Consider the following 14,157-nt stretch of genomic DNA (forward strand, 5'->3'; position numbering starts at 1 on the left):
GTAATCATCAAAGAAGGCATAATTTTATTTTGTTTAATTGATTTCTGTGATATTTACATAGTGATGAACACGTGGTTTTAGTGCACAGCCACAAATACTTTCAGCACAAAAATCCTTTGACACTTACCTGTATATTCTAATGCATTGTTGTATTCCCTCCCTCAAACTTGTTACTAATTACCAATATAACATGCGAGAGGTCCAGGACGAAGAGAAATGGTTAGTTTCCCAGTAGTGCGTCCTCGTCCTCTCGAGTGTTATATCTTAACAAGTACGTTGGGTGGGGTAGCTTTTCTGAAGAAACACCATATTTAATATTACTTAGACCAGTCATGAATAAATTATTCAGCCAGAGTCAACGTTCCTATGCTTTATAGAGTATGTTATATAGTTATTATATAAAATTGAATTATTTTTAAGCACCATAACAGGCCAACATTCATGTAATATTTGCTGCAATATCAAGTTAATAATTACAATATGACTTGTATTTTCTTCGGCCGATGTGGCATGTAAATTGTGATCTGAACGGTTAATTTAATACCAAAAGAGAAAACTGGAAATTTACTTTCGTGCTGTTTGATTACTTGTTCGTCTAATTTGTAAATGTATTTAAGCTATCACCTACTGCAGTATTACAGTATCTTAAATGTATTTAGTTTGGCAATATGAAAATCACTGACTTGATTAAACATGTAGGCCTAACCTAAAAATGTGTTTTGTTTGACCACAATCATGAAATTATTAGTGCAAACTCCTAAAACTGAATACCACTTTGAAATGTATGCTTAAGAATACTTACACCTAATAATTGTCCTATTCTGGTTGTAATTGCTGTCTCCGTTAGCATAATTCCTTCTTCATTATCTTCTTTCTTCAACTCATTATACACGTGAACTACAGATTTCTGAAGCGTACTCTGAATGCCACACATTTTCTTCCTTGGAGGAGTCACTGCAACACTATTTCATTTTTTTGACATAGTAATAAAAATCTAAACACGAAAGAAATTCATTAAAATTTGAAATAATATTTCTATCCATTACCCACGTGCATTATCACACCCAAGTATATTATATTCATTCGTACTTATCTGACTATTCTTGAATTATAACCACAACGCAACACATAAAATAACTATTATGTATTAATATTAATACTAATATTAATTAATTATTAATAAGTTCGAATTTCGCTATCTTCCAGTAACCGGCTGAGAAATCTAGTACAATTTTAATTTCATGGAACTCCAGTACCGGCAAATATTGTCGATATTTGCCTCAGCTGCCAACATACCGGTTACAAAATCACTACCATTTATAGTATTTGTCAGTATCGAAATTCGAAACGAAGTTGGCAAAAGAAAATTCAACCTTCAAACTAGAAAATCACCATAATCCACTAGCATTTGTAGTAATGGGGGAAAAATGGTTAGGTTTCACCCTTAGGGTATCAAGTTACCTGGTCTTCCCTATAAATCAGGATATTGTGGCAGTCATTTTATGTAAGCACTGTCCATTCTCCTCTTCCTATCCAACGTTGGAGAAGTGTGAGATTGAGATAGTCACTCATAGAAATTCACAGTGATAGTGGGGAGGTGTACCATTCTGCTTGTATTCGAATCTTAATTCATTTGAGACATTAACTATGATTGAAGAATATCGAGCTAGTTATACCGGTGACTGTGGCCTCCATGAAAAATAAAAAAGGGCCGTATAGTTTGTAATGTGACATGGCACAAAATACATTTACCTTTGATAAACTACATTCACGTTCAATGAAAGTGTGTGGATTGTCAGTGCCCCAAATTCGGCAGTTGTGACGATTCTCCTTCCCATTTACGTGAAATGTTTCCTCATTATTAATATGAGGTGCTCAATAAACCCATCTTTCTGTCCAAACTCTTGAAATTCACAGGCGAAGCGATACTATTGTTCTTTATCGGTGCAGTTTATATGCCTTCATCTGTAAGCATTTATGTAGCACCTTCCACACTGGTGCAGTGTTCCAGCTCACGAGAGGCTCTCCACAAGAACTTCTGTGGGCTATGTAGAAAACACTCTATTACACGCTCAATACTCAACACATACATTAAAAAGTCTTGGATATCTGATCTTTTTTATTTTTTTGCTTGAAGAAAAGATTGAAAAATATTTAAAACATATTTGTTATGGACTGAGAAACTTTAGTCCCTTGAATTATTATCACCTCCATGGAATAGTTTCATAATTCCATAAAAATCCACTAGGAAGCAGCATGATCAAAATATATAGGGTGAACTGTAAGTAATGTCATTAATTTCAAGGGGTTACTCCTTGGGTTATTTAAAACAAAAAAGTGTAATACAATTATGCTCCTTTGTGCTTCCTTTTCGAGAAAAAAATTATTTTATATGAAACATTTCATAGTTATTTTGGGAAAACTATTGAATTAATTCCCAATATGCTCAGTCAGTTTAAGAGAGGAGTGTATTATGATAACAAAGGATTGAAAGAATTTTAGTTTTGCCCTTTAAATGTGCAGAAATTTGATTCAAACCAATGGAAGTTTTTGTTTCGCAAAGGAATTTTAAACCCTGCTGCACTGTGACAACACTGTAAAGCTGCCTGGACAGATGCAGCCCATGTATGTAAGGAATGGGTGAGACAACGAGACCAGTTACTACTTAAAAAATTAAAGTGGGAGGTAGCTATTTCTAACTGGCTGAAGAAAATGCTCGTAGTACGACAAAAGAAGATTGTTAAATCATTAATTACATTTGTATAATGTAAAATAAGCTTTTCTTAGTGGCTGTTACCGAATAAGTAATTAAAATTAAGTCGAAGGGTTCGAAAATAAAATTGTTTGTACATCAACATTATAAGCAGTCTGTTGTTAGTGAAAATTATGCTTAATATACTACGTCATCGTACTAGTGGCATAAAATATTACCATGACGACTAAAACATCATGAATTCTATTAAGAAGGCATAACTTGTATCATAAAGTTCACATTATGAAACGATTTGCCAGAGCTAAAATATTTAGGCCCAGTTTCACAAAGCTTCGTTAAAATAACACTAACAGCATGTTAACTAATGTGTTATTAATAATTAAACATCCTGTTAGTGTAACAGTGTTTCACCAACCATTTGAGGTACTTTGGTTAGGTAATAAGATGTTAAGAGCAATGTAACGGAAATCAAAGAAGCAATGGCTATGTGAAAGTTTACTGAATGTGCCTATAGTTGTTGTGTAGTCATTTGTTTTAGCGAAAAATTTTATTTTTTACATTATGCAAGTATTAGAGATTAATATAATTACAACGGAAATAGATAAAAAGAAATGTATATGGAGCACAAATGTTACCTCATATGAGAAACATAATTATTTTAGTAGATCTAGCAATTAATTATAAGAATGTAATTGAAGAAAAACATAGTGATGGAACTTACATTGGGAAAAAGGAGCGAGCATGGGTTTCTTCAACCCAAGATTTCAGTCGCCATTTGGATGTGGAAACGCTGACTATGAAACAAATAATTGTTGTGAAAGTATTAAGAGAAATGCTAAGAAGGATCATGCACAAGATATGGTGGAACATCTGAAAACTGGTGGTGATACTTTCACTCTCAGTTGATGATATGGGTGCGAAGATTATTCTAATTATCCAGAATCAAGTAGACCAATAGAAAATGAACATGATTGTGATGCTGAATACAATAGTAGCGTTAACATTAAACATATTTTCACATGTCATTAGTGATAATTCCATATGAACTGTTAAAACAGTGAAGTAAAGAAATATCATTTTGAAAATCTGGAATTATATCTGAGAATGAATATGGAATAATCACATAAAAGCTTACATAGGTGCCGACTTTTGAAAATCTTGGGGTATGCTCATCATGTTACACTTTAAAACTCATAATTACCCTCTGTATAGTTATAGTAAATGTAAATGCTACAAAATTAACTTAAAATACATGATCACTCACCTAAATAGGGAGAGACTGGAACGTGCTCCTCCTGACAGTTGTTTTGCTGATGAATTCGTTGATTAGAGGTTACAGGTTCAGTTCCCTTGCGAGATCGGAATGGATGTTCAATAATGCTACATGATTTAACTGGTCTTGGTTCATGGTGGCTCTGGTGTAAGTTTTCAGTCTTCAAAGTGCAGAAAACGAACGTTCTGCAGTACATGTGGATACAGGTATCGTTAAAAGAAGTCGCAATAATTTTACATATTCTGGTATCTCATGTTCTTCAGAGCTACACGCTTGTCATCCTCTGTCTTACTCAAGTATTGCACTACACCAGGGCTGGGCACATTACGTGATTCTGAGAAATGAGGGCTGTGTGCTTTAAAGAGCGGTCCTTGCGAGCGTGGTGACATATGCATACTGTACGTCATTCAGTGTCTGTACAGTGGTGACTCTGCAATATGATGGCGAACTTTGAAGATGGAGCTTCCACTCATACATTAAAGCGGCTGATGAACATGATAATGATGATGATAAGTACTGTATCACAGAATATTCCGAAATGACATTAGTGATGCAGTATTTTTTTAATATAACCTAACTGATTAAGAAGTTCAATATCCAACAGCATTATTCTTTACAACATGCTACTGAATATGACAAATATGTTGGTAATGAACGCTATAAATTAATACAACAACTTAAAGAAAATGTTTCTCAGGTACTTTATATCAGAGTATCTATTTGATATTTATATTGCAATTTAGTAATATATAATTTTAAATTATACAAGTATTATGTTATATCACAGTATAGTATGTTACAGTTTATGATATCATATCATATATGTCATGTCATATTATATTATATTGTATTATATTATATTATATTATGTGTTAACAGGATGATAATAATGCACTTAGTGAATCGGCTATGAGAATTAGCTACAAAATTTGCCACGAAATTGCAAGGGAATTGAAAACATTCAACGAAGGTGAATTTATCAAGCGATGTTTAATTATATTGGCAGGTGAACTCTTTCCACAGCAATTAGGGAAGTGGAAGCCATACGCCTGTCTCGTACAACCGTGGTAAGGAGATTGCAGTATGTGCGTATGGGTTATGTAAATAAGCCTAATGATTTGTGTGTATGTGCATAGAGTGAAGTTTATTCCATTAAATTAATAAGAGTGTTACAAAGTCTGTAATGTACAATAGATTGATGCAATATCCTTATAAACTATTATGTACTGACAGACTGACTGTGGCTCTTGTTATATTAATGCAGGGAAGGTAGCTGTAATGCGAGTCCGCCATTGTGTGAGCATTCTGCTCTGGCTTGGAATTGAAGTGCCTCGCGGAGCGAGAGCAGCTCTGGCAGACTAAATGGAGCCGCTCTCATGCCTGGCCCTGCACTACACTTTCAAAGCTATCTAGTGTAACATTATGTTGTTTTATCACATCCAACAAAATATCTCTATGAAGAGTCAGTCTTACACAGTTGAAATCGTCACCATAAAAAGAAGTAACGTAACTACTGTCTTCTTTGCCTAATAAAAACTGTTCTATTTTGTCACCATAAAAAGAAGTAACGTAACTACTGTCTTCTTTGCCTAATAAAAACTGTTCTATTTTGACAAGTTGTGATATTGTTTCGGGCGGAAATCTGCTTGTAAAGCTGCTTACTGTTTGATCCACTACCTCAAAATATAAAATTCGCAACTTTTCTTGAATATCTGATGAATTATGCTTGCCATCACCTCCTAATTTTAATGGCAATTTTCTAGGGTGTGAAACAGTGGGGAGACTTAATTGCAATGCATCACACTTTTGTTTAGCATGTTTCCAAAGTGATAAAAATATATCTGTATTTCTGGCTCCTCCTATTGAAGACAAAACAGCATCTACAGAATTACAAGCAAAGCGGAAATTCAATGAATTTTTATTTTTATTTTAGTAGGATATTTTATGACACTTTATCAACATCTTAGGTTATTTAGCATCTGAATGAGATGAAGGTGATAATGCTGGTGAAATAAGTCCGGGGTCCAGCACCTAAAGTTACCCAGCATTTGCTCATATTGGGTTGAGGGAAAAACCTCAACCAGGTAACTTGCCCCGACTGGGAATCGAACCCGGGCTACCTGGTTTTGCAACCAGACGCGCTAGCCATTATGTGGGCAAAATTCAATGAAACTTTTTGAAGTACTGCATTAAGTTTTTTCTATTCTTTGGAATACAAAAATTAGCATCTTGATATGAAACAGAGTTTCAAATTTTTGCAGACATTTTAGAAATCCTTTAGCTTTTGCACCAGCATCATTTCTTTCATCTTCCATATCATTAAGAAATTGCAAAAGAACTTCATATTTATTATCTATGCACAACAGAGACACAACACGCATGCACCATCTCGTTGGACAGAACGGTCTTAAACCTTCATCTGCTTCAGTGTCATGAGAATCTGAAAGCAATTGTTTAAGATTTCCGAATTTTCCTAGCCTCTTGGGAGAGCCACGAATAAATGAAATCAAATCTTTGGGAATTGACCATATCTCTTAATACTAGAATGTTATTAAATGAGTCTTGAACAACTATATTTAGGGAATGAGCCAAGCAATGAATGTAAATAGCCCTGGGTTCAATTTCTTTTATCTGTGACTGTAATCCTTGCAGACAACCACTAACGGTTTTTTGCGCCATCGTAGCATTGCCCACGATAATTGTTCACAGAAATAGAATATCTTAATATATCCTTCACAGATTTAAATGGGGTATGTGAACCACTTAATGGAAGCTCATAAAAACCACGAAACAACTCATGAACAGCAAAATTTTGGTCAACAGTACGAAAACAAACAGACATCTGCTCTCTAATTGATATATCGGATGTCTCGTCCAACATTAATGCATGTGAATCATATTGTGGATAAAGCCACACCAGGCCATTGTCCTGGAATCCTGCAGAGTTGGCTAATCTGTCGTAGCGCACTTTCATCCTGTTGCTGGCCATCTTGAGGTGCTCTCTAGCCAGTTGACGGACTCCATTCAACTTTTCGGTCAGTTCTGCCACGTAGTCAGTCGCTGGCTGGTGGCGTGCCAAATAGCAGATCACAGGGCAGGCGCAGGTCTCTCTCGAAGACCATGTTTGCCAGTGTCATCCCTGTTGTATCGTGGACCGAAGCTCTGTAGGCCAAGAGGAACAGTGGGACTCTGGCATCCCAGTCTCGCTGATGGTTGGACACCACCTTCCACAGGTGCTCTTCCACGGTTTTGATGTAGCGTTCCATCATGCCGTCAGACTGTGGGTGGAGGGGAGTGATCCTGGTTTTATGCACCCCCAGATGCTCGAACAATTCTCCCATCAGGTTGGATTCGAAGTTGTGCCCCTGATCACTATCCAGTTCCCAGGGCACCCGAATTGGCAGATGAAGTTGCCAAGTAGTGCATCTGCCATCGACGAAGCCTCTTGGTTGGGAATCGCGTACACCTCTGGCCATTTTGTGAAGTAATCCATGGCTACTAGCAGGTAGCAGTTCTCTCGATCTGTGGCCGGGAATGGTCCAGCAACGTCGATGGCGATTCTCTCAAAAGGAGCTCCCATGTTGTACTGCTGCATGGGTCCCCTGCTGCATGTCCTCGGTCCGCGACTAGCTGCACATGTGTCGCACCTTCGGCACCATTGTTCCTTGTCGGGCGTGAACTTCCTTCCAGGGATAGGGTATCCCAGTACAGGAGCAGTGCAGAGCACCTCTTTCAGCGACTGGAAGGATGACTCCACCTCGTCCGTCCATTGAAATTGTCGTTTCTCCTCGGTCAGCTGGGTTAGAGGCATAGCGATGTTGGCGTACCCAGCTACGAACCTTCTGTAGTAAGTGCAGAGGCCGAGTAAGCGGCGCACCTCCTGCTTGTCCCTCGGTCTCGGCCATCCTCTGATGGCTTGCAGCTTCTCCAGGTCTGTGGGCACTCAGTTGGTCCCTACTACGTGCCCCAGGTAGCTGACCTTCTTCTGGAACAGATGACATTTCTTCGGCTTCAACTTCAGCCTGGCTTGTCGCAGTCTCTCGAACACTTTCCTCAGGTTCGACAGCTGTTCGCCGAAAGTCTTGCCGACCACGATGACGTCATCAAGGTACAGCAAACAGGTGTCGTATGTCAGGCATCTCATTACGGACTCCGTTAGTCTCTGGACTGTAGCTGGAGCGTTGCAGAGGCCGAATGGCATAACGGTGAACTGCCATAGTCCCTGGCCTGTAGAGAATGCCGTTTTCTCCTTATCCTCAGGATGTACGAGTAGCGCCACCTGCCAGTATCCTGACTTGAGATCCAACGTTGAGAACCACTCTGCTCCTGCTAGGGTGTCCAAGGTGTCGTCAGTTCGTGGAAGGGGAAAGCAGTTCTTCTTGGTCACGTCATTCAGTCTTCTGTAGTCCACGCAGAAACGCAGGTCCCCATTCTTCTTCTTTACCAGCACCACAGGTGATGACCAAGGGCTGTCGAATTCCTCGATGACCCCTCTTGCTTTCATGCCCTCCAGGTGGTTGTCAATCTCCCTCTGTTTAGCTAGAGGGACATGTCGAGGAGGTTGTCTGATTGGGCGAGCATTTCCGGTGTCGATGCGGTGCTGAACTTTCTCCGTTTTCCTGTAGTCATTTTCAGACAGGCTGAACACGTCCTGGAACTCTGTCAATAGATCGTGGACTTGTCTTCTTTCTCCCTTGCTTAAATTCTCCGCCAATTCTCGAGCCAGCTCTTTCAGCGATTGGTCTAGCTCTCGACGTGGTCGCTGACCCTCCTCCTTATCCCGCAGAGACGTCACAGACACTACCCCGGGTCAATGCTAGCTAGTTGAGTTCCACTAGGCACCTCCTTGTCCCGATTGGTGACATTCAGGATCCTCACCGGTACCACCTTCTGGTTCGGGAGTAGGGATCTGGCCACGTAAACCCCATTTATCGGAGTTGTTTGTGAATCGAGGATCAGGTTTCTCTTAGGCTGTCCATCCAGTCGTGTCGTCACCACCATCTCGCAGCCTGCTGGGATTATCACTTGATTCTGCAAAGTGAGTCTGCTGGCCGTGGGTTGGTCTTCGACGTCCCTCAGAAACACTTCATCCTGACCAAAACGGAGGATACAGTGCAGGACGTCCACCATCGCATCGAAAATCCGCGTGGCGTCGAGTCCCAGGTTGACGTCTAGTGATGTTGGCGACGAATACCCACCTCTCCAGCCTCTTTCCCAAGGTCAGATCCAGGAAAACTTCTTTTTGGATGGGCAGGCTCTTGCCTGACGCAGTATGTAGCTCATATCGGCGCAGCGGCGTCCTCCCTGGTAGGCCACGCACGACGTCTGGTCTGGCGATAGTGATTATTGCCCCGGTGTCTACCAGTACTCTGCATGGACGGCCTTTTATCCGTCATTCAGCAATCAGCTCATCGTCGCATTTTCTGTTGACCGGTTTCAGGATGAGCCGAGGGGACGGTGATGACAGCACTGACGTGCCCCTCCTAGCATCGGTCCCCTCTCTCTCCTGACTGTAGCCAGATCGATCGCAATCCCTCTGCAAGTGCCCACCTGCTGGTCCTGCGTCCCCGTTGCTCAGGTGACCATTGGCTCCTCTCGGTGTCGGCCTCTTCTCTCTCCTGCCTGTGGCCAGATCGGTCGCAGTCCCTCCTTAGGTGTCCCGGTCTGCTGCAGGACCAGCAGGTGGGTGCCCGTCATCTCCGCTGCTCGGGTGGCTTCGGTTGGCGTCCCTCAACATCGGCCGTCGTGACGCTCTTGATCCAGTGTGGTGTTGAGACACCCGCCACCCACTTGGCTGCCTCCATCCTGAGGGCCGCCACCAGAGCTGCGTTGATGGTGCTATGCTCGGCCAAGAGTAGCTGTTGTCTGATCTCGGGGTCTCGAACTCCACTCCCGAAGGTATAGGCCGCCTCTCCAGCGACGAAGTTGGGTGGTAGGCCCCTGAGGGCCTTATGGGCCAGTTGTTCCACTGCCTTCGCAAATTCTTGTAGGGACTCGCCCGACTGTTGGACCCTCGTTTTCATTTGGGTCCTGAATGCTGCCGCAAGTTGATGGTCACCATAACGTCCCTCCAAGGCTTCCTTTATCTCTTTGGCTGTCTCATCTTCTGGAACACTGTCAAGTATCTCCGACACCTGTCCCTGAAGCGCGGTCAGCAACTGGGTAGTCTTCTCCGCTGACGTCCACCCATTATGTGCAGCGGTAGCCTCGAACTGGCGACAGAAAATCGCCCAAGACGTCGTTCCGTCGAACTTCGGCGTCTTGATGTTCGAATGTCTGGCTGGAGCTGTTGATTCCACCGGACCACTATATGGGGTTCTCATATCTGTTGCTGCTTCTTCCATGGCCCATCGAACCTCCTCGGCAACTATCTCTTTATGTTCTCTAGCCTGGCGATCCACTAACGCGAGTATGTTCTTGTTTTCTTCAGCATGTTGATCCATTAACGTATGTGGTTGTTTTCCTTAGCATTTTTATCCAGCAACTCGTCTGCTCGAGAGCGCTAATTTTGCTGTCGAAATGGTCTACGTCGTGTCTCAATTCGGCTACTGTCTCGTTTATAGTTGCAAAATTCTCGTTTAATTTGTCAAAATCGGCTTTACATTCGTCTTTCACGATGGTAACAATTCCATCTACGTGGGCCGAAACGCTTCCAATTTGCGTAGTGACGTCATTTTTTACTTCGCTTATGTCGCCTTTCACCTCACTAATGTGCTTGTTCATGTCGTCTTTCATGTCTGCCTTTACTTCACATATATCGTTCTTCACCTCACTAATATCTTTCTTCATTTCTGCTTTTACTTCACTTATGTCGTTCTTCACCTCACTGCTGTCGTTTTTCACCTCACTGATGTGTTCATGTCCGTGATGGCGTGCAGGATCTGCTGTAGCGTAGGGTTATCCATTATGTCGACAATGTCCCGTTTCTGACACCAAATGTGACTTTTAATTCAAACAATAATGTAACTTTTATTCACAACAATACTGACTTTCTATAATTGAATTTAAACACTCCCTTCAACAATGGGTATTTCACTCCATACAGCAACACAGTATTCGTTATTGCACTCCACAGACGACAATGACAGTTCACTTGGATTATTGAGAACAACATTGTACTGCTAATCTCAACTCATGTTCACAAAGCACTATTTACAAAACAAAACTGAGCCAAGCCGGTGGTGGAGAACCCTTGCCTGGCCACCTAGGTCACCCAACGTGGTACAGTTGACACTTTGGAAAACTGAGACAACGCATTATAAATGCACCTGTGCTAATCACTCCACAAATGTTATGGAAGACTTGCCAGAAGGGTGTACCTTTTGGATGTCTTCAGGGTAACTCTAGGCACACACATAGAGTTGCATTAACCATTCTCCGAGACTCTGAGAGTTTTTACATCAAGTTGTGCAAAAAGTTATGTTATAAAACTATTATTTATACTTTAAATTAGCACTTATTTCTCAGTCCCTCCAAGCGGGACATGGTGTACTGTCGTACAAAAAAGTAGCATATGAAACTCATTATAAAGTTATACGATTATTACATTGGTAAAAGATATGTAACTCACTACGTTCATTTCATAACATTTACTCATGTAATAAACTATAACATTATACACTTGTTTCAAAATATTACTATTTTAATTTTGTTCGTTGCTTCAACGTGAAATAAGTATACCTTATTTTTACTTTTTCCTTTAGAGTTTTTAAATTTTGTTTTTATAACGTGAAATATGCATCATTACTGTTCACGATCTTTGAATATTCAATTGAAATGAGAGTGTAGAAATATTTCATAATCTTATCCATTTAGTTTGAAAGAAGCGTGTCTTATTTCATGTGTTCTCTCAACATTTAATTAAAATTAGGTTATAGAGTTGGTTATTTTAAATTGTCCAAGATTTTGTTTAACTTGAAACAAGCAGAGATCATTCTCCATTATCTAACACAGTTTAAACACAAAAATTAAATAGTATATCATCTGTATTTTTTTGTTACGAGTTTAAATCCAATATACAGCTGTCAAAAGAAAAAGTGGTCACACTCTAGAAACTAAGTTCTCTTCAGGTATCACCGCTACAATTCGGAGACAGGCAATGTTACATGTTGTTGGACCACGTTGCCTGATATCTACAGTTATATTTAAAGTGTTCTCTGTATTATAGTTGTAGCATAATGGTAGCATTTTGGGCTGGTATTCGTGAAGTTGTACATTCAAACACAACTTTTTTTTTTTTTTTAAGAGAGAAAATATAATTGCTCCTGTCTCTCTTATGACTTTTAGTAATTAACATCATGTTCATGAATGGATTATGCCATGACTTTATCATTATTTATTATGACATTATGACTGCAAATGGAAAGAAAGATCGATTATATTCTCAACACAAATATCTTTCGTGGCATAAACAAAACAAACTTACTGGAATCTGCCTTAGAAAATTCAAACAATTAAAAGTTCAAAAAACAAAAGAAAAAGCAGTGATTCAATATTTAGTCCATCTTCCTCCCATCTTGATCACATCTTACAGTCGAGTGGGCATGGAATCGACTAGTCTCTTCAGTTCTCATCTATGGCATCCCAGGCATCCTGGACGAGCTTCCACAAATCATCAGGACATGTTGTTGCTTCTTTATTTGTGCCCGTGTAGCTCAGTCAGATGAACATCAGAATTTAGGTAATTTAGATGTGAAAATTTAAATTATAACGATGCTTGCAACTGCCAACGTTATATCAGCGTCGCCAGTGTACTGGAATTTTGTCCCGAAGGAGTTCTTTTACATGCCAGTAGTATTTACGCACACTGAAATGCCATCAACCTGGGACGGGATTGAACCCGCAACCTCGACCACAAAAAGGCCAGTGCTATAGCAACTGGACTACTGAGGCCAACTTTAGATGTCAGTGTCTCAGGTTCAGATCCTCATCATTCTTTTCACTTTATTGTTTTACAGGAATAATATAAAAAGAAAAAACTAACACTAATATTATACAACTATATTGTTTCAAATCTATCATTAAATTTAAATTACTTATATCGCTAAAGAATGATAATAGAATATGCATGATAACTTTAATATTATTTATATCGCTAAAGAACAATAACAGAATACATATGATAACTTGAGTATTAGTTATATCGCTAACAAATGATAACAAAATAATAACTTAAATATTATTTATAATGCTAAAAATTGATAACAGAATATAAATGATAACTCGATTATTATTTATATCGCTAATGAACAGTGACAAAATAAAATGATAACTTAAATATTGTGGCGCCATTCCGGAATGTTCTGGTTGCATCAGGGAACTGCGTGCGCATCTAGCAAGAAGGAGGTGTGGGGAAACTCGAACACCTGACGCTAGCCACAGCACGGAGCGAGGGGGGGAGAAAAGTTACTGTGACTGGGCGGAAGTAAGGAAGCATTGAGAAGCGGATTTCTCTCTAAGGTTTTGAAACTCATGTGAATGGAAGATTCTAAGAAAGTTATGGTGTAATCAATAACACTGTGAGTTGCCGACGAGAGTCAGTCTTGAGTCTTCAAGTCTACAAGTGAGTCTTTGAGCGAGCAAGGAAGCCAGCCTTCGAGAGCAGCGACGTGCAGTGAACCGCATCTGGGAGACAGATGATAACTTTAATATTATTTACATCACTAAAGAACGATATAACAGAATAAAGATGAAAATTTGAATATTATTCATATTTGTAAAGAATAATAAAATAAAATGATAACTTGAATATTATTTATAATGCTAAAGAATGATAACAAAATATAAATGATAACTTGAACAAGGCTCGAACTCACAACCTTCTAATCATTAAGCGAAAACAGTACCGCTGCTCTACGAGACACAGATGTGAATGACTTCTGCTTAAATATCTTAGTTCCGAAACTGCTTCTGTCTATAAGAGCATGTATCATGTAACATCATCTTTATCCGAAGTGGACTTTGAACATATTCGCTGTTCACGAGTGTGGCCACTTTTTTTTTTTGTTTACAACTGCACTTGGCATGATGGCATTGACCTTCAACAACCAGGTGGAGTGTTTTGTTCAGAGTAACACAACTTCCAGTTGGTTGTAGGGCCCAGTGTTGCAAGTTCTCGTAATTCATGTATTTTAAATTGCACATTCTTCTGAAAAAGTATTCAAAATATAGC

At 39.8% G+C, this 14,157-nt stretch overlaps 1 protein-coding gene across 13 annotated transcripts in view; it reads left to right on the forward strand.

The window, feature by feature from the left end:
- Positions 1-14,157, forward strand: part of LOC138703320 (germ cell nuclear acidic protein-like) — a 300,735-nt gene that overhangs the window by 265,104 nt on the left and 21,474 nt on the right. The gene's annotated exons all lie outside the window — the stretch shown is intronic.

The sequence above is a fragment of the Periplaneta americana genome, chromosome 7, assembly GCF_040183065.1.
Source record: "Periplaneta americana isolate PAMFEO1 chromosome 7, P.americana_PAMFEO1_priV1, whole genome shotgun sequence".
NCBI lineage: Eukaryota > Metazoa > Arthropoda > Insecta > Blattodea > Blattidae > Periplaneta > Periplaneta americana.